This window comes from Nicotiana tabacum, chromosome 9 (assembly GCF_000715075.1).
Source record: "Nicotiana tabacum cultivar K326 chromosome 9, ASM71507v2, whole genome shotgun sequence".
Lineage (NCBI taxonomy): Eukaryota > Viridiplantae > Streptophyta > Magnoliopsida > Solanales > Solanaceae > Nicotiana > Nicotiana tabacum.
The window spans coordinates 77,299,267-77,322,572 of NC_134088.1; the positions used below are offsets into that span (position 1 = coordinate 77,299,267).

General features: G+C 37.6%; 1 non-coding gene across 1 annotated transcript; it reads right to left on the reverse strand.

Moving 5' to 3' along the window:
• Positions 1-21,643: 21,643 nt before the first annotated feature.
• On the reverse strand, positions 21,644-21,750 carry LOC142164425 (small nucleolar RNA R71). The gene has a single exon (XR_012695196.1). It is a non-coding gene; the product is annotated as a small nucleolar RNA R71 (small nucleolar RNA).
• Between the last annotated feature and the right edge of the window lie 1,556 nt (positions 21,751-23,306).

A 23,306-nucleotide genomic window follows, 5' to 3' on the forward strand; every position in this document is an offset into this window, starting at 1 on the left:
AGTTTGAGCAGCTACGTTAGGACAGCATGTCTGTGACCCAGTATGAGATGAGGTTTTCAGAGTTGGCTTGTCACGCAGTTTGGTTGGTTTCCACTGAGAGGAATAGGATTAGGAGGTTCCTTGATGGCCTCGCCTATAAGTGTCGGTTGATTATAACTCGGGAGAGGGTATTCGGTGCTACATTCAACGAGGTCATTGATATTGCTCTGTAGATAGATATGGTCCGTAGTCAGGAGCGTGAGGAGATGGAGGACAAGAGGCCTCATGGTTTGGGTGGTTTTGGTGGTGTTCCTTTTGAAGGCAGTTCCACCACAACAGGGGTCATCCTTATAGGACCGCTTAGATGACTCATCCAGTTCATCGTGGTGCATCATCTAGCCAAGATTCATATAGTGCCCATCCGGGTCACTCATCTCTCAGTGCTCTTCCAGCTCAGAGTTTATCCCGTGCTCCTTAAATTCAGGCTTCATCAACATCGGGTTCTTTTAGCGGGTATTCCGGTTCTCGAGGCCCGATCAGTTCCCACCACCATTGTCGGATCGAGGTTGCTACGAGTGTGGGGAGCTTGGTCATATCAGGAGGCAGCATCCTCACTTCTTGGGAGGCCCAGTTCAGTAGAGGGGTCAGACTGTGACTTCAGCACCAGTTACTTCACCACTCACCCAACCAGTTTGGGGTGGGGCTCGGGTAGCTAGGGGTTCGCCCTAGAGGGGGAGACCGATTAGGTGGTAGTCAGGCCCAATTCTACGCTATTTCGATCAGGCCAGATGTAGTTGCTTCAAACACACTGATCACAGGTATTGTCTCAGTATGCCACAGGGATGCTTCTGTATTATTTGACCCTGATTCCACTTATTCATATGTATCATCGTATTTTTCTCATTATCTAGATATGCCTCATGAGCCCTTAGTTTCACCTGTTCATGTATCTACGTCGGTGGGCGATACTATTGTTATAGACCGTATATATCGGTCATGTGTAGTGGCTATTGGGGGATTGTAGACTAGAGTTGATCTCTTATTGCTTAGTATGGTCTATTTCGACGAGATCTTGAGTATGGATTGGTTTTCTCCATGTCATGCTATTCTGGATTGTCACCCTAAGACCGTGACATTGGCAATACCGGGGTTGCCAAGGATCAAATGGAGAGGTTCTCTATATTATATTGCCAGCAGGGTAATTTCTTATTTGTAGACCCAACGGATGGTTAGGAAGGGATGTATGTCATATTTGGCCTTTGTGAGGGATGTTGGTGTTGATACTCCTACTATTGATTCAGTTCCAATGGTACGAGATCTTCTAGATGTGTTTCCTGCAGACCTGTCGGGCATGTCGCCCCAACAGGGATATTGACTTTGGTATTGACTTGGTGCCGGGCATTCAGTCCATTTCTATTCCTCCGTATCGTATGGCACCAGGTGACTTGAAGGAATTGAAAGAGCGGCTTCAGGAACTTCTGGATAAGGAGCTTATTAGGCCTTATATGTAACCTTGGGGTGCACCGATTCTGTTTATAAAGAAGAATAATGATACTATGCGGATGTGCATCGACAATAGGCAGTTGAACAAAGTTACAATCAAGAGCATGTATACTTTTCCACGTATTGATAATGTATTTGATCAGCTTCAGGGAGCGAGGGCGTTCTCTAAGATTGATTTGCTGTCTGGGTATCACCAACTGAAGATTTGAGACTCGGATATTCTAAATACAGCATTCAGGACTCATTATGGTCATTATGAGTTCCTTGTAATGTCTTTTGGGCTGACCAATGCCCCAACAACATTCATGCATCTGTTAAACAATGTATTTCGGCCTTATCTTGACTCGTTTGTCATAGTATTCATTGACGATATCCTGGTGTACTGTCGTAGCCAGGAGGACCATGCCCAATATTTAAGGATTGTGTTGTAGCGGTTGAGGGAGGAGAAGCTTTATACCAAGTTCTCCAAGTTTGGGTTTTGGCTTAGTTCGGTGGAGTTCTTGGGGCACGTGGTGTCCAGTGAGAGGATTAAGGTGGATCCAAAGAAGATAGAGGCGGTTCAGAGTTGGCCTGGCCGTCCTCAGCCACAAAGATTAGGAGCTTTCTCGGCTTGGCTGGTTATTATCGTCGCTTCGTGGAGGGCTTCTCGTCTATTGCATCGCCTTGACCAAATTGACCCAGAAGGGTGCTCCATTCAGGTGGTCGGATGAGTGTGAGGAGAGCTTTCAGAAGCTCAAGACTTCCTTGACCACAACTCCAGTTCTAGTGTTTCCTTCAACTTCAGGCTCTTATACAGTGTATTGTGATGCTTCTCGGATTGGTATTGGGTATGTCTTAATGCAGTGGGGTAGGGTAATTGCTTATGATCCGCTTCAGTTGAAGCTCCATGATAAGAACTACCATGTTAATGATTTGGAGTTGGCTGCCATCATTCATGCATTGAAGATTTGGAGGCACTATCTCTATGGTGTGTCTTGTGAGGTATTTACAGATCATCGGACTCTCCAGCACTTGTTCAAGCAAAAGGATCTAAATTTGAGGCAACAGAGTTGGTTGGAGCTACTGAAGGACTATGATATTACTATTCTGTATCATACCGGGAAGGCCAATGTGGTAGACGATGCCTTGAGTAGAAAGGCGGTGTGTATGGGTATCCTTGCATTCATTCATGTTGGTGAGATACCTTTTGCAGTTGATGTTCTGGCCTTGGCCAACCAGTTTGTGAGATTAAATATTTCGGAGCCCAACGGGGTTCTAGCTTGTGTGGTTTCTCGGTCTTTCTTATTTGATCGCATCAGAGAGGAATTGATTCCTTCCAACCGGATTCGTGAGATACTTAGTATTTTCTTATGGAATTGATTTCTTTAGCTCGTGTTTATTGTATCGAACTGTTTGTGGCTAGATTCGAGGCATTCGTAGACCGTTTCGCGAGGCAAGGGCGTGTTGAAGTAGAGATTTGCACAGTTTGAGGTAAGTAACACTTCTAAAGTTGGTCCAGAGGGTATGAAACCCCAAATTACGTGCAATGTTCTTGATGTTGAGGTGACGCGCATGCTAGGTGACGGGCGTGTGGGCGTGCACTATAGAAATTGTGATTTAGCCGTTTCCCTTGAATTGTGCAGCCATTTTATCTGAACATTTTTTTTGTACTCTATGTGTTAGAGCACTTGAGATGTGATTCATGCTAGGAATCATGTTTAGTCTATATGTTAGTACTATTGGGAAATATAGTGGTCGCTCTTTACTATTGAGTTATCTATTTGCAGTTGTGTACTCAGTCAAATTCATCATTTCGTGTTATATCTCAGTCTCTGTTATATATATAGTCACATCTCGTATCATTGATTAGGGCTGCTTAGCATGAGTGTGGTGATCCCGAGAGACTGGAGAGATTAGTGACTAAGTTGGGGCATGAGTGTCGTACTGTGAGAGATATCTATATATGTGTGGATCAGGTTTCTCGCCACAACGAGCCTTATGGCTTATATATATGTGGATCGGGTTATATATATATATATATATATATATATATATATATATATATATATATATATATATATATATATATATATATATGTGTGTGTGTGTGTGTGTGTGTGTGTGTGTGTGTGTGTGTGTGTGTGTGTGTGTGTGTGTGTGTGTGTGTGTGTGTGGCTATATATGTGTGGATCGGGTTGCACACCGCAACGAGCCTTATGGCTATATATATATATATATATATATATATATATATATATATATATATATATATATATATATATATATGTGTGTGTGTGTGTGTGTGTGTGAATCGGGTTGCACGTCACAACAAGCCTTTCTGGCTATATATAGTGTTGAGTGACTGAGCGTGGCGAGCGGGGATTGAGATGGGTAGATTGAGTGCTCAGAGAGTGTGAATACTTGGGATTTCACTGTGTTGCATCACATACGGTATTCATCTTGTCATGTAGATATATAGATGACATACTCTTCTTATCAGTCACAATTGGCCTATTTTACATGTGTTGAACTTAACTGTTGAACCTAGACGCATGTCCACTTTTCTGTATTGTTAAAATGTGTATTTTTACTGTATTTTTGAGATCGTCACTGCTTTCAGACCACGGGTTGGACTTGTTACATATTGATTTGATGGTACTCATGCTACACCTTGCACTTCGTGTGCAAATCCAGGTGTTTCTGGGCACGGCGGTTGCTGATTCCTGGCGTACATTAGTTCGGAGATCATTGAGGTAATTGCCTTGGCATCCGCAAATCTTGACTCTCCTCTTTTATCTTTTAGTCTTGTTTATATTTTTCTACTTTCCTAGACAGTGTTCCATTGGTTAAACCGTGTTATGTAGATGCTCATGTACTCCGTGACACCCAGATCTTTTGGGAGAATTTTGTACTGAGTTTCGATGTTTATATCCAGTTTTTACCAAATTCTTAATTATTTAAAATTATTTCCGCATATTTGGGCTTTAAATATTTTGGTATGTGTGAGATGTCGGCTTTCCTAGTACCATGATAGGCGCCATCACGATAGGTCGAGTTTTGGGTCATGACAGTGCACTACTAAAACATCGGCCAATTTCCGAGCGAAATATTCTGACCTGAAAAAGTAGTCAAAAATTTCCAACGGAATCGGTCAGAAATTGCATAAAAATATATTTTTCAATTTTTAATAATAATTACGACAGATATTTCATCCATATCCATCGCAAAATTTGGCAGAAAATACCGCGAAGCTGTTAGGGACCACTTCGGTCGGAAATAATAAAAAATAAATTTAAAACTTGCGACCGATTCGGTCGGAATATAATTTTAATCCCCCCCCCCGACCCCTTTCATTTTTCTTTTCCTCTATTCTTCCTTCTCTCTTCTCTCTCCCACACTCAAACCTCTCTTCTCCCTCCCCTCACCCAGCCCGTCGCTGCCATCACCGGCGATGCCGCCCCGCTGCAGCTTCGTCAACGACCCTTCACTGCCAGATAAGTTTCCCTCACCCTCCTTTGTTATTTTATTTTTTAAAAAAATACACTAATTTTGTTTAATTGCTTCTTTGGTTTGTAAAAATTGATTGGTGTTAGCTAAAGTACATCTATGACTATTGTTAGTAGCTAAATTAAAGTTATATGTTGGTAATTTAGAGTTATATGTTAAAGTTATATGTTGGTAATTTAGGGTTATATGTTAAACTTATATGCTAAAGTTATATGTTGGCACTTTAGAGTTATATGTTGCTAAATTAAAGCTATATATTAAAGTTATATGTTGGTAAATTACCTACTAATTTGGGGATAACATTACCAAGTTGGGAATAATTTTACTAAATAATTTTTCTAACTAATTTGTAGAGTTTTTACATATATAGCAATTCATCTCATTTGATTATATTGGGGAGGGTACTAATTTTAAGAGGAGAAAGCATGAAGAATCTATTAAAACTCTTAGTGCTAGTTGACTACTTTTGACAATATGTATTACTCCTAACTTTTCTAATATCTTTTGACTGTCATGGAATTATGCTTAATTGAAATCTATTAACATTTTCTTCCATTAAATTATTAAATTATTGTTGTAGATTAGTCAATTATTTTTGCATAATTGTTATTGTAGATCTCAAATATTTGAATTCCTTTTACTTTATATTAAACAATTATACTCTTTAAATTAAATGCCTTGATTTATATATTCTATTTGAATTCTTTAATTTTTATATGTTGAAATAGTTTAAATAATTGTTAATTACGACTATTTCTTTTGTTTGATAACAATGAAGTCTGTGGGTAAACTTATGAAATGTGATGTAGCTAGTATGATTTTAACAATAGTAAAGTAAACGATTGTAAAATTAAAGTTGGTTAAATATAAGAAATTCATTAGTTTGAAATTGATTTAAGTTTAAGGTTGCCTTTTAGTTTACTAATAAATTTGGATAAATGCAAAATCCCTTTTTAGATTACTAACTAAGATATATAAATAGCATATTACACTAAAATATATTATAAAACTATATAGATAAGTAACATTTGAATAATATAATAAAACTTATTAGTTAATGTAAATAACATCAATATATTTCAACTTCTAATTCTCTTCTATGTGTATATAGAATTTGGGCATCGTAGATGGATGTACGATAGGAATCATCCGAATCGTACGGGCTTGCGGGATGAATTTATAGAAGGGGTTGCTAGCTTTATTGCTAAGGAAAAGACACTTGATGATTTTCTTATCGAAGGGACGATAAAGTTCCCCTGTGTGAAATGCAAGTATCTTAAGTTATTGGATCCCAATAATCTTCTATGCATTTCGAAAACAACCTCATCTTTTATTCTTGATTTTGTCACTCCGCAAGCATTTATGACCAAACTGCAATTTGAGAGTATTAGCGTTGATCCGATATTTAAGGCCCTAAAATGTAATGACTCGGCCGGTCGTTTTGAGAGTATTAGCCCCAATCCCCTATTTATTGCTTCATTTGTTTCATTTTATGCTTGCTTGACTTATGGGGGTGCTTGGTGTCGTATTCGAAAGAATTTCGGAGTGGAATGGGACACATAGTCCCTAAGTTTGAATTTTGAGCTGTAAGAGTTGACCGTAATTTTACCTCTATGAAGACAACTCCGGAATGGAGTTTCGTCGGCTCCAATAGCTCTATATGGTGATTTTGGTCTTAGGAACGTGTTCGAATGTTGATTTGGAGGTCCGTAGGTGATTTCGGCGTTAATTGGCGAAAGTTGAAAAATTGGACGGATTTTGGGAAGTTTGATCGGGAGTGGACATTTTGATATCGGGGTCGGATTTTGATTCCAGAAATTGGAGTAGGTCTGTAATGTCAAATATGACTTGTGTGCAAATTTTGAGGTCAAACGGGCGTGATTGGATAGGTTTCGGCATCGTTGGTAGAAGTTTGAAATTCTTTAATTTTAATAGGCTTGAATTGGGGTACGATTCGTATTTTTGATGTTGTTTAATGTGATTTGAGGGCTCAAGTAAGTTCGTATCGTGTTTTAGGATTTGTTGATATATTTGGTTGAGATCTCGAGGACCTCGGGTGGATTTCGGATGGTTAACATTTAAAGTTTGGAACTTAGAGAATGGTTGAAGTGCACCAATTCTGGTGCAATCGCACCTGGGCAAGTTTGACCGCAGGTACGAGCTTGCAGAAGCGAGAGGGAAAGCGCAAAAGCGGAAATGGGCAGTCCAGGCAGGACTCGCAGGTGCGGAGAAGTTTTTGCAGAAGCAGCTTCGCTTCTGCGGTGAAGTGATGCGCAGGAGCGACTGGGTCGTAGGTGCGACACGTTAGGTCGCATGCGCGCACACGCAGGTGCGGCCCTTTGCTCGCAAAAGCGGACCCGGGGGACTTAAGTGAAGTCCGCACCTGCAATGGAAATTCCATAGGTGCGGTGCCGCAAATGCGGCTGTGGGTTCGCAGATGCGAAGTCGCTGGGCATAAAAGGCCTAAGTCCGAGGGTTTGATTTCATTATTCATTTTTTGACCTTGTGAGCTCGGATTGAGGCGAGAATTTGACGGATTTTGAGTGGAAAGAATTTGGTAAAGATTCTTGACTCATTTTTGGTTATATTCCACTAATCTATCATTAATTTCTTCATTTAATTAAGGATTTGGGTTGTAAAATTGGGGGAAATAGGTGTAAGGTTATTAGACCGAATTTTGAGGTTTTGATCGAGGTTTTGGTATCGGATTTGAGTAATTTTGGTATGGGTGAACTCGTGGTTGAATGGGTATTCAGATTTTGTGACTTTTACCCGATTTCAAGACGTGGGCTCGGGTCGACTTTTTGGGACAATTTTCTAATTTCTTGTTAAAGTCATGATTTCATTAATTAGATTAGTTTCTTATAGTTATATTTATAGTATGTAATTGCTTTTGGCTAGATTTTGGTCGTTCGGAGTCGGAAAGTTGAGGGAAAGACATTCTTATTGACTGTTTGAGCTTGGTTTGAGGTAAATGACTTGTCTAACCTTGTGTGGGGAAAATTTCCTTAGGATTTGGTATTGTTGTAATAATTTGTGATATGTGAGTGTCGTGTACACGAGGTGACGAGTGCGTACACGGGTTAAATATTGAAATTTTGGTTCTTGCTAAGTATTTTCCTTTTTTATGCATTAATTGAGTTATTCTAGCACGTGTAGCAATCATGTTTAGCTAAATTTGACATGTCTACGTGCCTCATCTCTAAATTGCAATTTGCACAACATGCTTAGTTGAATTACCTGCTTCCTTGATTCTGTATTCGTTCTTTAACTGTAGGATTCATTGCTTGTATTATTATTATTTCATTTACTACGTGTTGATTTTTGTGATTCTTATTGTGATGACTTTTTGATTGTGGCATGAGGTTTCTTCCGTGCGGAGTATTATTGGCACGAGGTTTCTTCCGTGAGGAGTGTGATTGGCACGAGGTTTCTTCCGTGCGAAGTGTGATTGGCACGAGGTTTCTTCTGTGCGGAGGGTGATTGGCACGAGGTTTCTTCCGTGTGGAGTGTGATTGGCACGAGGTTTCTTCTGTGCGTAATGTGATTGGCATAAGGTTTCTTCCGTGCGGAGTGTGATTTGGCACGAGGTTTCTTTCGTGCGGAGTGAGATTGTGGCACGAGGTTTCTGCCGCACGGTTACTGTTTTTCCTCCTTTGCTGTGTTGTCTATTGTTGTTGTTGTTCCTTAACTTGTAAAATGTTCGTTTCCTTACGTGTTGTAATTGTCTTTTTGTTTTCCCGTGCTATTGCTTTTCCGTACATTCTTATTGTTCATTAACCTGCCATTATTGTTATCATTTCGCGTTCTGCCTTATTTCTTATATTCCAATAGGGCCCTGATCTGACCTCGTCACTACTCTACCGAGGTTAGGCTTGTCACTTACTGGGCACCGTTGTGGTGTACTTATACTACGCTTCTGCACATATTTTTGTGCAAACCCAGGTAAATCTTACCAGCCTCGATAGTAAAGAGTGTGTGCTGCTGCTTGGAGACTCCATGGTATATCTGCCAGCGTCTGCAGACCTCGGAGTCCCTCTCTATCCTATTATGTTGTCTTTTCTCTATTCTCTTAGACGTTGATGTATAGAGACATTTAGTACTCCCTTAGAGTTTGTGACTTGTAACTACCGAGTTTTGGGAGTGTCTTTCTCTGAGTTGAAATTTTACTTGTACGACAGTTTTTCAGTTATATATTTACCTATTGATGTTGAGATTTAGTCATTATTTCAATTCCTTTCCGTAATCGTTAGGCTTACCTAGTCTTAGAGACTAGGTACTGTCACGACATCCTATAGAGGAAAAACTTGGGTCGTGACAAGTTGGTATCACAGCTCTAGGTTCATAGGTGTTATGAGTCACAAGCAGGTTTAGTCACATATTTTGTTGGGGTTCCACTTGTATAATCTTCGAATTGCAACACCGATTGCTAGAGTTGTTTTGTATTTTAGTTGGGGGTGTTTTTGTCCCAAAAATTTTACTTGTGGAAGGAGTTGAAATAAAAATGACTTTTTTAAATACCGACTAAACTCTAACAGTAAGAGTAAGAGGTAAAAGTAACTATTTCTAATTTCTTCCATATTTTAAAGATTGGATCAAGTTGTACTGCTTGAGCTAATTAACTAACGATTAAAACAATATGAAAATTGAGCGAGAACTGTTAATAATAGGAATACCACTGCGACTAAGAAAAAATGACGATATGTTTTTAAATACTGGGACAGACTATTATTTTGCATCAATTGTAGCTTCATCTCAATGACTTTTCAAAAGTTCTCGCTACCCTCAAGCAATGTTTGCCTAAAAAAAGCTTAAACGATGTTAAAAATAGTTCGAAAGACGTTTGTTCTTCATTTTTATCAAGTCCGTGGTAGTTGCAGCTTTCTTGGGTATTACTCGATGAAATTTCAAGGATTGTGTTTAGATTCTTTACACACGGTCCTTTACTTCAGCCAAGTCTCAATTCTTTACACACGGTCCTTACAACACATGAATTGAGTCAGCAGAGGACTATAGTACGAGGGGACGAGCATTAAAAAAACAAATATTTACAAATTGTGTTAACTATAATTAGTACTGTGTTTAAAAAAGATTGACATTATTTCTTTATTAGTCTGTTTCAAAAAGATTATCAATTACCAATATTTCTTTAATAGAAGAAATTTATAGCCACACAAATACTATGACAGGTTTCAGACCACAAGTTTCAAAAATTTTATAGCTACATACATGATATGACTTATTTAAGACCACATATCTCAAAAGTCTTCACTTCTTTATTAAGTTTGTGCCAAATCAAAATATAGTCTTTATATATTGTCGGTTGGACAAATAATGCCAAACTTTAGAACACTTATTCGTCAACTTGTCGATCATCATCCGCGTACATTAATTTTCCACATTGACTTGTCAACATATCATCATTTCTCTACCTCATGTGGGCTTGGAGTTCTAACATAAGCGCTCTAAATTATTTAGATCAGCTGATTTTTCATGCTACCTTAAGATCATTCAAAAGAAGTTGTGATATGGAGGCCAGGTTTTTTTATTTTACAATCCACTCCGCTAGTAACCTCCGAGATGTTCGAAAATTTGGTAGAATGGAAGTTTATGCGAAGGTTTCAGTGGCAGGAACGACCAAGTGCACAGATGTGGATTGTGTGAACGAGACGAATCCTGAGTGGAATACGACGCTTTGCTTTACTGTGCCTAAGCATGACATCAAACAAGCAGGGGGCAAATAAAATTGAGCTGTTCTGCCGGAGGAAGGTCTTAGATGATAAATATGTTGGCGAGGTCAACCTCACTCTATGTGAAAAATCATGTAAAGAAGTATGTACTTCTACAGTGGACATGAGTGGTTCAAATAAGAGTTCATGTTTTGGAACTTTGAAGTATTCACGTGTTTTAGTACCGGAGACATCATCCTCAGTGGATTACGATCGCATAATTGAGCTACTTAAAGCTGGAGCATCTCTACTGAATGCAATGGCTACAGTGTTCAATTGAAATTGCAATATTTTGAAATCTCTTTTAACGTATTTTGCAAGTGAAATCACATTGCATATGTTTACTTTTACGAAGCAAAATTTAATAAAAGAATTTGTAATTTAAGGTTTGATATATGGATTTGAGTATAGAAATGATGTTGACATAGTGATGAGTTTATTGCTTACGGTGGGATTCACTATAAGGTTTTCTGCTATTTTCTTGTTATTATTATTCTTCTTCTTCTTTATTACTCCATCCGTTTCAATTTATGTGAATCTATTTAACTGGGCACGAAGTTTAAAAAAAGAGAGAAGACTTTTGAACTTGTGGTATAAAATAAGTCAGATATATTTTGTATGGCTATAAATCATTGTATAAAGGTAAATTATTTTCAAATAGAAAAAATAATTATTCTTTTTGACACGAACTAAAAAAAAAATAAAAATAATATGTTCATATTTAAAGAAGGATCCATTTGTACTGCAGATGTTCGAGAATTTAACCAAGGATTGAATGAATATGAAAATTGAGACACTCAGCTTCTAGGAATTAGGAAAAAGCACAAGTGTAAAGCCCCATGCCCCATATATTTCAATACGTACTTAATTTGACCTGTCATGTCCCTGCAGTTTATATGTTCAAATTTCTGATTTCTGATCTCCTCTTTAAACATGCCGTATCTCCTTTAATACCAACAAATACACAAGGTTTTTGGCCAAGCTTATTTTTGGGCCAAAAGTGAGGTGTTTGGCCAAATTTTTGGAAGAAAAAAAAATATTTTTGGGAAGAAGCAAAATCAGTTTTTGAGAAACAGGAAAAAGTAATTTTTCTCCAAAAGCACTTTTCTAACAAGCACATTGAGAAAAATACACTTAGAAGCAGTTTTCAAAAGCTTGGTCAAACATTAATTACTGCTTAAAAGCGTTTTTTAAATTAATTAACCAAACATAAACTGTTTCTCACCAAAAATACTTTTAAAAAAAGTACTTTTGAGAAAAATATTTTTCAAAATAAGCTAATTTTAGAAGTTTGGCCAAAACAGGCTATAAGTCGGCTTCCACCCTAACTTTAGCTAAATGAGGTATTGTTCTAGCAATTGTGGCTATGTCTACTCTCATGGGAGTATCAATTTGTTCCATAACTTGTCTTACGTAGTCCCATCTGAACACATGGAAAGGTAATTTAGGTAGTAAGACCCAAATTGGGATACGAGAAACAATTTGGGTCAAAATAAAGGGACCATTTGAACATTCTCATCAGGGATTTGGAGAATCGCTAAAAATATATATAATTGAAATCAGATTCACGGCTGAATAAATGAAAACCTGTCTATTATCGTACGCCCCAATTCTTACCTTCCCTTTCAGAGGAGTTTGTTCTAGGAATTTTGCCCTAATTGTTTCGTTTTTGGGTCTTCCCATAGTGAACTTTCCGACGAGGGTCCATTTACAGTCCTCAGCCATCACCATAGTAATCTGAAGATTTAAGGATTACTAGTGGCTTTCCATCGTGCATTGTTTGTTTGGCGATTGCAGTGATGAAAATTGGCTGATTGCTCCAGTGACAACAATAGTGTTGGCATCTTTTTGTTTTTTAATTAAACCATCAACCGAGGCTTTTACTCCTGTGGTGATGGGAGTTTGGTATTGACCCTATCTTGTTTATTTATTAATAATCAAAGAAAGTACTTTCTCCGTTCCAATTTATGTGAACTTATTTGACTGGGCACGGAGTTTAAGAAAAAATGAAGACTTTTGGAATTTGTGGTCCTAAACAAGTCAAAAAGGAGCCCGAAGTATTTGTGTGATTATAAAAGCTTCTCATTAAGGGTAAAATTATAAGTTTACGCTAAATTGTTTTCAAATTTAAAAATGAGTCATTCTTTTTAGAACGAACAAAAAAGAAAATAAGTTCGTAGTACTTAAGAGCGGGACATAAAACCAAAAGTGCCGAAAATACAAGCAACTGAAATAAGGCATTAGACCTTACCCAGTACATAAAACAGATCAATAGTGTTTGCATTTATTGTATATGCAAATAGTGTTTAATTTCAATAAGTTCACCTATTTTTTAAGTAGTGTTATGTTCATTATTTCAATCTTGTTCTAGTTGGATTAGGAAGGAATTTGGCCCTTTAGATATAAGGCTGTCTGAGCACCAATGAGTGTCAGCTAGGGTTTCTCTCTTATTATTAAAAAAATAGTGGTGAATATAGATTGGTTCCACTGTTTTGCATTATGTTTGAGACGGTAGGTGGTCGCATGAATACCGTTATGTTATTATGGTTAGACCAAGATAATTCAACAATATGTTACTTAAAGAAAGGTGACCGCATGATTTCAAGCCCAAATTACGTATGTTATGTTCAGGTCCAGGATGGAGGATTATTTAACTATAACTAAATTGGATAATGATCAACGAATTCTAGGTAGGTGTTTTATACAAGCTGTAAACATGTTAATCAAACTAGGGTTTGCTAATGTTGTATCTAGTCTTACAAAGGCTATTTTTGGACGTCTTTCATTTATTAGACCATGTGGCTTAAGAAAACCGAAGCATAACATATTATAGTTGTTAAAATTTAAAACAACCAATCCAACCAGCTCCTAACCTTTTTAGCTGATTTCACGACCTCGTTGAAATCTCCACCTAAAATCTAAGGACAAGTATATAATTCTGAAATTGCAACATAACTGGTAGTCTGCTGATTATTAATTGGTGTCTTGGTGGTTATGGGATCTGGTTCTTGGATTAATTAATATGTTTTGAAGCCAAATGTTATACTAAGAAAGCAAATTTTAAGGGCTGTTAATAATAAAGAATACTAGTGCGCAGTGGCGAAGCCAAAATTTGCTCAATGGTGTTCAAATTTGAAAGAAGTAAAAAAGAAATTCCCGACAAAGAGTGTTCAATATATGTAATGTACCTCTAAAATATGATATTTACTAATATATGCAATGTAATTTCTCTTCCCGATAAGGGTGGTAGTTGACCACCCTTACCAATGTGTAGCTTCGCCACTGCTAGTGCGACTAGGATAAAATTATGACAAGCATTTGGATAGTGGGGACAGACTATTTTGCATCAGTTGTAGCTTCATCTCAAGGACTTTCCAGAAGTTCTCCTTACCCTTTAAATTATAACACCCACTTTGCCTAAACATATATAGTGTTAGGCTAGAAAATTAATTTTAAAAACAGTTCAGAGAAGTAAGCTCAAACAAAGTGGTTAAACGGACCTAAAACTAAACAGCTTAAACAATGTCAAAAATAGTTCAAAGAAGAATAATCTTCAACTTTCTTTTAATTTAATTAATTTAAGTTCATTGGTAAATACAGTGTACTTGTTTGTACTCCTAACTCTTTCGGAGTATTGAACGACTTATGTCTTACGAGTCTTACCCTCTTCTCTCTTCACTCGCCTTTGCTTCAGTCAAGTCTCTCTTTATGTGGGCCGTAGAGCACATGGAAGGGATGAAGAGAGAAGAGGGCCGTAGAGCACATGTAAATTATTTTCGTCAACTTGTTAATAATCATCCGCGTAAAATTAAATTTCCACATTGACTTGATCAATATATCATCATTTAACTAGGTTTTGTGGCCAGTAGCTTGTGTGGTCCTCATAGATAAGTTCTAATATCAGCTTTATAAATTATAGCGCTATTACATTGCTATTTCAAACTCATAATTAATAGTACCAACAAACATGGAGGCCAGATGTTTCTATTTTACCGTCCATTCTGCTAGTAACCTCCGTGATGTTCGAGAATTCGGTCGAATGAAAGTTTATGCAAAGGTTTCAATGATTGGAAAGAGCAAGTACACAGAAGTGGATCTTGTGAACGAGACGAATCCTGAGTGGAATACCACGCTTTGCTTCGTTATCCCTGAGAAATACATCATACAAGGGAGTATTTCTGCTAAGATTGAGCTGTTTTGCAAAAGGACCTTGTCACATGACAAGTATGTTGGGGAGCTATTCCTTACTCTAGCTCCTCGTTATAAAGGAGAATGTACTTTTCCAGTGTGCAGAAATGATTCAAATAAGAGTGGGTCTAATGAATGCAATAGCTACAGCGCTCAGTTGACTCATCATTCTTAGATGGTTAATATCTATGTTTAAGTAATGTATTTAGTTTTGCTTGAAATATTTTGAACTCTATGTTAACATATATATTGCTGCTGAAATTGCACTAGTGTACTTTCACGAAGCAAAATGTGTAACAACAAATTTCGCGTCTACAAAAATCAAAGACAAGAAAAATGCAAGAAGTTCTAGGAATTTAATTTTCAAATGCAATGTGTAGTACAATCGTTCTGATTTCTTGAAGCCTAGAAGCAGTATCCTGTGATTCTTGAATTCAACTGTTAGCTCAACGGGTTGATATTTTGTTTATCTTCCTTGATCTTTTTTTTTAATTGGGTTCTTACCTAATTTTCGGTATTCGCTTTGGGGCACGACTAATCATTATGGTAATTACTCCAACATTTTTATCAAAAGGCATCGAATTCGAACCCTGAGTATGGTGTCGCTTTAGGTAAGGAGTGCTTTAACTCGAAATAAATGGTCCGTTAGTTACCCAAAACGCTAGCTCACACCTATATCCAGATTCACTCATTCATTTTTGGAGCACCATGGTACAAGTCATAACTAGAAGAAGCTTATTTGGTTGAAACACAATTTAGTGGATTAGTTCAATATAGTAGAAAATTCTAGAGAGAAAATAAAATCACTAGATATTATGAAACCAATTAACCAAAAACCATTCACGATATGTACATCATGTTTTGTGGTGTAGCCATGACTTTTGGTAAGAATGTTCAATCATTAATTCAAAAAAGTAAAGAATTAATGGGTGCACCGAAATTTTAGTGTATGTACTAAAATTCTTAAATCAAATTATCTAAATCATAAAGACACTTGTAGTAGAATTAAAATTAATTAACGTAAAGAACTTAACAAAAGAAACTCTACAAGTGAAAATAATTCAAATATATTATTAGTACAATTGAACCTGATAAGGTTTATCTCTTTAAATATTAATTTTTATAATATTACTTATAGGTATTATCCCCCAATTCTAATTAAAAAGAAAATGTCAAAGAGGTTCGGTATGATTTGTTTTATAAAATAGGATTTGTTTATTAGTTACTTGGTTATTGCTCCTCTTTTAATTAAAATAAAAAAAAAATCAGAAAAAATGCTGCATAGGAATGGTGAACCTAAAGCAATAAAACTAAGTTCGCATGTAACAAACGAGAAGTTCACACAGATTGGTCCAAACCGGCGGCTTTTCAGGTTATTTTGGAACACCCTTCAAGCCTTCACCACCACTGGAGCGAATTGTTTTAAGGGCTCTCAAATTATAATATTTAAATACTATTTAACTATATACACAATTTTGATTCTTCAAAGAAGGGATGTTTTCCTGATTACAATTTTAACTATATACACAATTATATACACAGAAGTAAAATTACCATCAATTTGAACTAAACATTATACGTGTCACAATGCGATTGAAAATTTAAAACTATTACAATTAGGACTAACATAATTATTAACCAATTAAATGAAAAACTTAAATTAAGGAGAGCTACGACAACATTTATGTCCCTATTAATTCACAGCAGTATCACCTGAGTTCTTACCAAGGTGCCACGTCCTTCATTTTATTACACATACATTTGAACTATAAGTAATTTAGCATTATTTGTGATTTTATTATTTATAAATTAGGCAGTAGTCTGGGCGGTGTTGTATACAAAATAGAACAAGAGGGACCAAGCTTAACCTCAAAGTTACACACGAGATTGAACAATGTCAATCTTCTAAAAATGTGCAGGAAAAGAATTAGTTGCTCTGTGGTTGCATAAATTATTTAAAAATATTTTAAATAAAGTAGTTGTGATTTAATCACTCTCTATATATTTAGCTCCCGCAACAATTGGTATCAGAGTCAAGGTTCTATCTGAGTATGCTCTGTGGTTGCAGCATAGTCTGAACTTCCACATCAAAAAAGAATTAGTTTGGAGTTCTGTAGTGTCAGCAAATAAATAGTATCTGTAGCAAAAATGGGAGACAAGAAAAATGAAGAGTCCACATCGAGTGTCAGTAATACGTCGTTGGCTACTTCGCGTATGGCAAGAATTATGTCAAATGCGAAATTTGCAGTTGAAATTTTTGACGGGTCAAGACATTTTGGGATGTGGCAAACTGAGGTTCTTGATGTCCTTTTTAAACAAGCGCTACATATTGCCATAGTAGAAAAGAAAGCAGACAATATCAGAGAAGACGATTGGAAGATTATCAACCGCATTGCTTGTGGTACCATTCGATCTTACCTCGCAAGAGAATAGAAGTATCCATACACAAAGAAACTTCTGCAAGTAAATTGTGGAATGCATTGGAGGATAAATTCTTGAAGAAAAATAGTCAAAATAAACTTTACATGAAAAAGACTGTTACGCTTCACCTATGTTCTTGATACTACAATGAATGATCATATCACCAGCTTTAATAAGTTGGCGACAGATTTGCAGAATATGGACGTGACTTTTAGTGATGGAGATATGGCCTTAATGTTATTAAGTTCACTTCCCGATGAGTACGAGCACCTCGAAATTACTCTACTTCATGGGAATGATATGAAGTATCTCTCAAAGAAGTTTATTCTACCTTGTACAACTATGAACAAAGAAAGAGAGAAAAGCAAAAGAGTGGAGAAGGAGAAGCACTGACTGTGAGAGGTCGTTCTCAAAACCAAATGAGAACGAAGAAAGGAAGATCGAAGTCAAGATCCATACCTAGCAAAGATAAATGCGCCTTTTGCCGAGAAAAGGGGCACTGGAAGAAAGACTGTCCAAAGTTGAAAAACAAGGCCAAACCTAACAATGGGAAGGATGTCATGGATTCAAATGTAGCTGATTCTGACGACTCTGATTTCTCACTAGTTACAACTGAGCCATTTAAACCATGTGACATATGGTTGATGGATTCAGCTTGTAGCTATTATATGTGTCCTAACCGGGACTGGTTCGTTGATTTTCAAAAAGGAAAATGTAAAGTTATTCACACCGCAAATAAAAATCCTCTTAACTCATATGGTATTGGTTCAATACGATTAAGAAACCATGATGGATTGATCAGAACATTAACAGATGTTCGATACGTACCGGAATTGAAGAAAAATCTCATTTTTGTAGGAGTCCTAGAGTCAAAGGGGGTTCAAAGTTGTTACAGAAATCGGGATAATGAGAATATGCTCTGGTGCACTAGTGGTAATGAAGAAAATTCAGAGAAATAATAACACGTACCACTATCACGGTAGTACAGTTATTAGGAAAAAAACAGTGACATCCAGTGATGACAAGGAGGTAGAAGCAACTAAGCTATGGCACATGCGCTTGGGACATACTGGAGGAAAATATTTGAAACTTTTATCAGATCAAGGATTCTTAAAAGGAGTAAAGACTTGCAATTTGGAGTTTTGTGAGCATTGTCTCAAGGGGAAATAGACATGAATTAAATTTGGAATAACTATCCATAATACTAAAGGTATTTTAGATTATGTTCACTCTGATATTTGGGGTGCTTCCAAAACACCTTTATTAGGTGGGAAACACTATTTTGTAACCCTTCCGGAGAATGTGGGTGTATACTATGAAAACTAAAGATGAGGTGCTGGGAACTTTTTTCAAATGGAAGGCGATGATAGAGACTCAAACAAGAAGAAAGAAAAAGTGTCTTCACACAGATAACGGTGGAGAATACAAAAATGATCTTTACAATAAGATTTGTAAAGATGATGTCATTTTGAGACATTTCACCATCAGAAATACACCACAACAGAATGGAGTGGCAGAAAGTATAAACCAGACTTTGCTGGAGAAGGTTCGGTGTATGTTGTCAAATACTGGCTTGGGCAAAGAACTTTCGGCTGAGACAATAACATATGCATGCCACCTCATGAATCGTTTACCATCTGCCGCTATTGGTGGCAAAACATCATTTGAAAAATGGTATGTAAAACCTGCTGAAGAGTATAATATTTTGCATATGTTTGGCTCAACTGCATACTATCATGTGAAAGAGTCAAAATTGGATCCGAGAGAAAAGAAAGTTATATTTATGATGATTACTTCTAGAGTCAAAGGATACCAATTATTTTGTCCAGAGACAAGAAAAATTATATTCAGCAGAGATGTTACCTTTGATGAATCTTCCATAATAGATAAGGTAACAATTAAAGATGTTAAACAAACTGACGGTGCTTCAAAACAGGTGGAGTTTGAGGGAAAATTAATTTTTCCAACACAGGGAGAAAACTAGGAAACAATAGAAGATTTTACCCTCGAAGAAGAGTCAGCAGAGAGGGAGATTCGAATTTAGGAACCTCAACAACAACTAGAATCAATAGCAACCAGCAAGCCTAAAAGAACAATAAAGAAACATGTTCATCTCACAGAGACGGTGGCTTGTGCAGCCTCTATTTGTAGCTGATGGTGTTCCTACTACTTATAAAGATGCAGTCCAAAGTTCAGAAGAAGATAAGTGGAGGATTGTTTGAATGAAGAAATGCAGTCCCTTCATCAGAATCGTAGATGAAAATTGGCCAATCTCCCGAAGGGCAATGATGTGTGGCTATAATTCCATATTTTAGTACATTATTTGCCTTGCATTTTGTATGCTTTAATGATAAACTATACTTTATTTGCACGTAATGGAGTTTATTTTATATGTAGGTAAATTGGAGATGAAAGTAGAGCAAAAGGAATAATTAAAGTCTAAAGCGCGCTCGAAAACAGTTGAAAAGAAGAAAGAAAGAAGTGAGCATCAGATAAATGAGAAAGTTGGCTGGGCGAGCCTTTTAGCTCATGTGGGAGCAGGCTAGGCGAGGTAGGAGGCGAGGTCCACCTCGCATTAAGGCTGGCGACGCCAGGTCTGGGGCGAGGTCCTGCTCGCGTGAAGCGTCGCGAGGCGAGGTCTGAGGCGCACACACTCCGAACTTTGAAGGCTTATTTCATCTCCTGGTTTGACTAGAACTTGGCCTATGTCATTTAGGTATTTTCCTACATATATAAATAGACATAAAATTCCACTTTTGAAGGAGTTGTGCAACGGGAGGCAAGGATATCTCGTGAAACAACCGTTGGGAGTTAACATCATTGATTTCTACATCCTTTCATCTTTACTTTGTAATTTAATTATGCAAAATATCTAGGATATTGTTACTATGAGTATGAGTAGCTAAACTCCTAATCTAAGGTTTTGATGGAACCTATTGGAGGATGATTTTCCTGTTACGTTAATATAGATTTGCCCTTAGTAGTTTCTCTATTTGTTTAACTATATTATTAATGTTGTTGATTGAAGGGCCCTCCATCGACTGTGCCTATTTAGTGTATATTACTCAGGAGAGAGTGCATATTTAGGTAATTATTGAACAACATCACTCCTAACGTATATGAGGGATCAATACAGAGGGTTTAAAGGTGGCATTTTGGGATAACGAAACTTTGGTGCGATTAGAGTGAGCCGTACTTAATGACAACTAGCATAATTTGGGAGAATATGTCTAGTAAATTGTGGTAGTTACTTGGGAGAGAATTACAACACTCAGAGCGTCCATGATCGGTAGAGAAGACTTAGGCAAATTTATATAAAACGTAGCGGAAAGGATTCCGACAATAGGAGAAATCATAACCTTAGATCATTCCAATTCTTGTCTACAACTCGTTCGTAGTTAGTTATTAATTATTGCATTTTCATTAGGTTATATTTAGTTAGTAAAGATCAAATTTGTTACTTAAATAATTCTGAAGATTGATTGCGTGAATTTGTGCGAGTCTAGTAGCTGTGTTTAATAGGTTAATTCCATGTGGGATTCGACTCTAGACTTATTAACCAGAATATATTTTCAACGATCGCTAAGTCCTTTTTACAAGGCATAGTTGGGCGTGATCAAATTTTGACGCCCTTGCCGGGGAATTTAACGGTGTTATTAATTGCAGCTAAAAAAATTGATAGAATTCTTAGTGTAGTCAATTTTCTTCATTTTAAACCAAATACATTGAAATTCTAACATTTGTAGTCTTGGGTGTTGCAGGTGCATGCCTAGAAACTGCTCAAGAATTGGTGAATTGTTCGAAGCATTATCAGATCCTGAGAAAGTTTTCAAGGCACTGAATCGTGCAAACAACAATAGAACTCAACAGAACAAATCGAACCGGACATGGATGACGGAGTAGAAAATCAAAACAACAGAAATAATGAGAATGACCAGAACAATCAGGGTGTGGTGCCTCTTGTGCCAGAAGCAGCATTGTATGAATGGGCACAACCCACCGCCGAAAATCTGGCAACCGCAATTGCAGTCCCTCAGCTACAAGTGGAATCATTTCAAATCACAAACAACATGCTACATTTGTTGCAGAACAAGGGACTATTCTCAGGGTCATACATTGAAGATCCTCAGCTGCATCTGCAGAATTTCCTATCGAAATGTGTCATGCAAAGGCAACCTAATGTGACACCAGAAGCAATAAAGCTGTTATTATTTCCATTCTCGGTGACAGGAGAAGCTCAGACTTGGCTTAATTCACTCCCCATAAACTCCATCACTACTTGGGAGGAATTAGTCAAGCAATTTTTGAACAAGTTCTACCCACCCAATAAGACTGCCAAACAAATTGATGATATATTGAGCTTCAGGCAGAGACCAACAGAAACACTACAAGAAACGTGGGAGAGGTTCAAGGGAATGCTGGTTAAATGTCCACATCATGGCATTCCAGATCAGATGTTGGGGCAGAGGTTCTATATAGGACTGGCAGACGGCTTAAAGGCCAATGTTGATGCTTCAGCAGGTGGAGCATTTTTGAGCAAAACATTCAGAGAATGCAAGATCCTACTTGACAAAATGACCCAAAACTCAGGATGGATGAAAAGAGACTCTACGATCACTCCTGTAGTTCATTCAGTAGCTTTGGACCCAAACAACTCCATAGCTGGAAATATGGCCACTCTAATGACGCAAATGAGTATCCTCACCAAAAAGATCGATAAATCAGGCCAGAAGCAACAGGTACACATAGTTGACGCAACTAATGGGGGCTTATGTACACCATGTATTAACAAACCATATGTATGCTCGTGAAGTGCGGAAGGTGAAAACTAGCACTATCATGAAGATATGAACTATCTGGCCAATTATGGGGGACAGAGGCAAGGTGGTCAAAATTGGGGGCAGCAGAATCAACAATATAGGCCAGCACAATAGCAGTACAATAACAACAACAATCCTGGAGCTATGCAACCACAGGGTCAAGTTGTGCCTTACCAAAGGCAACAGGGTTACAACCAGCAAAATCAACAGCTAGCCTATCAACAGCCCAACAACAACAGATAGTGAGACAAAATGATGGGTTTGCTGAACTTAAAGGAATGCTGCAACAACTGATTGGGTCTAATGAAAAAATGCAATAGAGAGTGGACTCACATAAATCAGCGATAAAGGGCATTGAGATTCAATTAGGATAGATTTCGATGGTTCTAAATAATCGTCCCCGAGGAACATTAACTGCAGACACACAAGTCAATCCAAAAGAGTAGGGCCCGAAATAGCTTATGGCAGTGAGTCTAAGAAATGGTAGAGACCTAGATCTGGAGCAAGAAATTGCTCGCGAAAGCTGAATTACAAAAATACTTGTACCAGTACCCATTGAGATAGATGATTCAACAGGGTTAACTGAGGTGACGGTACAACATGCACAAGAGAGCACAAGCAAAGAAAAAGAGGTTGCAAAGGAGACTGAGGTAGCACAAGAAATGACAATAGAAGCAGTGCCTGAGTAAGATAAAACTCAAATCACAGGACAGAAGCGACCTCCAACACCATTCCCACAGAGATTGGCCAAATATCAGAAGGATGAGCAGTATAAGAAATTCATGGAGATGTTGAAACAAATCCAGGTGAACATTTCACTAATTGACACTTTGCGGGAGATGCCTGGGTATGCCAAAACGATGAAAGATTTAATGTCTCCCAAATTCAACTTCCAAGATTTGTCCATTGTTACATTGACCCAGACCTGTAGTGCAGTCGTGACGAGACCCATAACTGAGAAGTTATCAGACCCAAGGAGTTTCACAATCCCATGCACGATAGGCAGCTATGCTTTTGCTAAAGCATTGTATGATTTGGGGGCAAGCATAAACTTGATGCCCTTGGCTATCTACAAAAGGTTAGGCATTGGAAGAGCAAGACACACATCCATGCTACTACAGCTAGCCGACCGGACAGTGAAGAGGCCATCAAGAATCCTTGATGATGTATTAGTACAGGT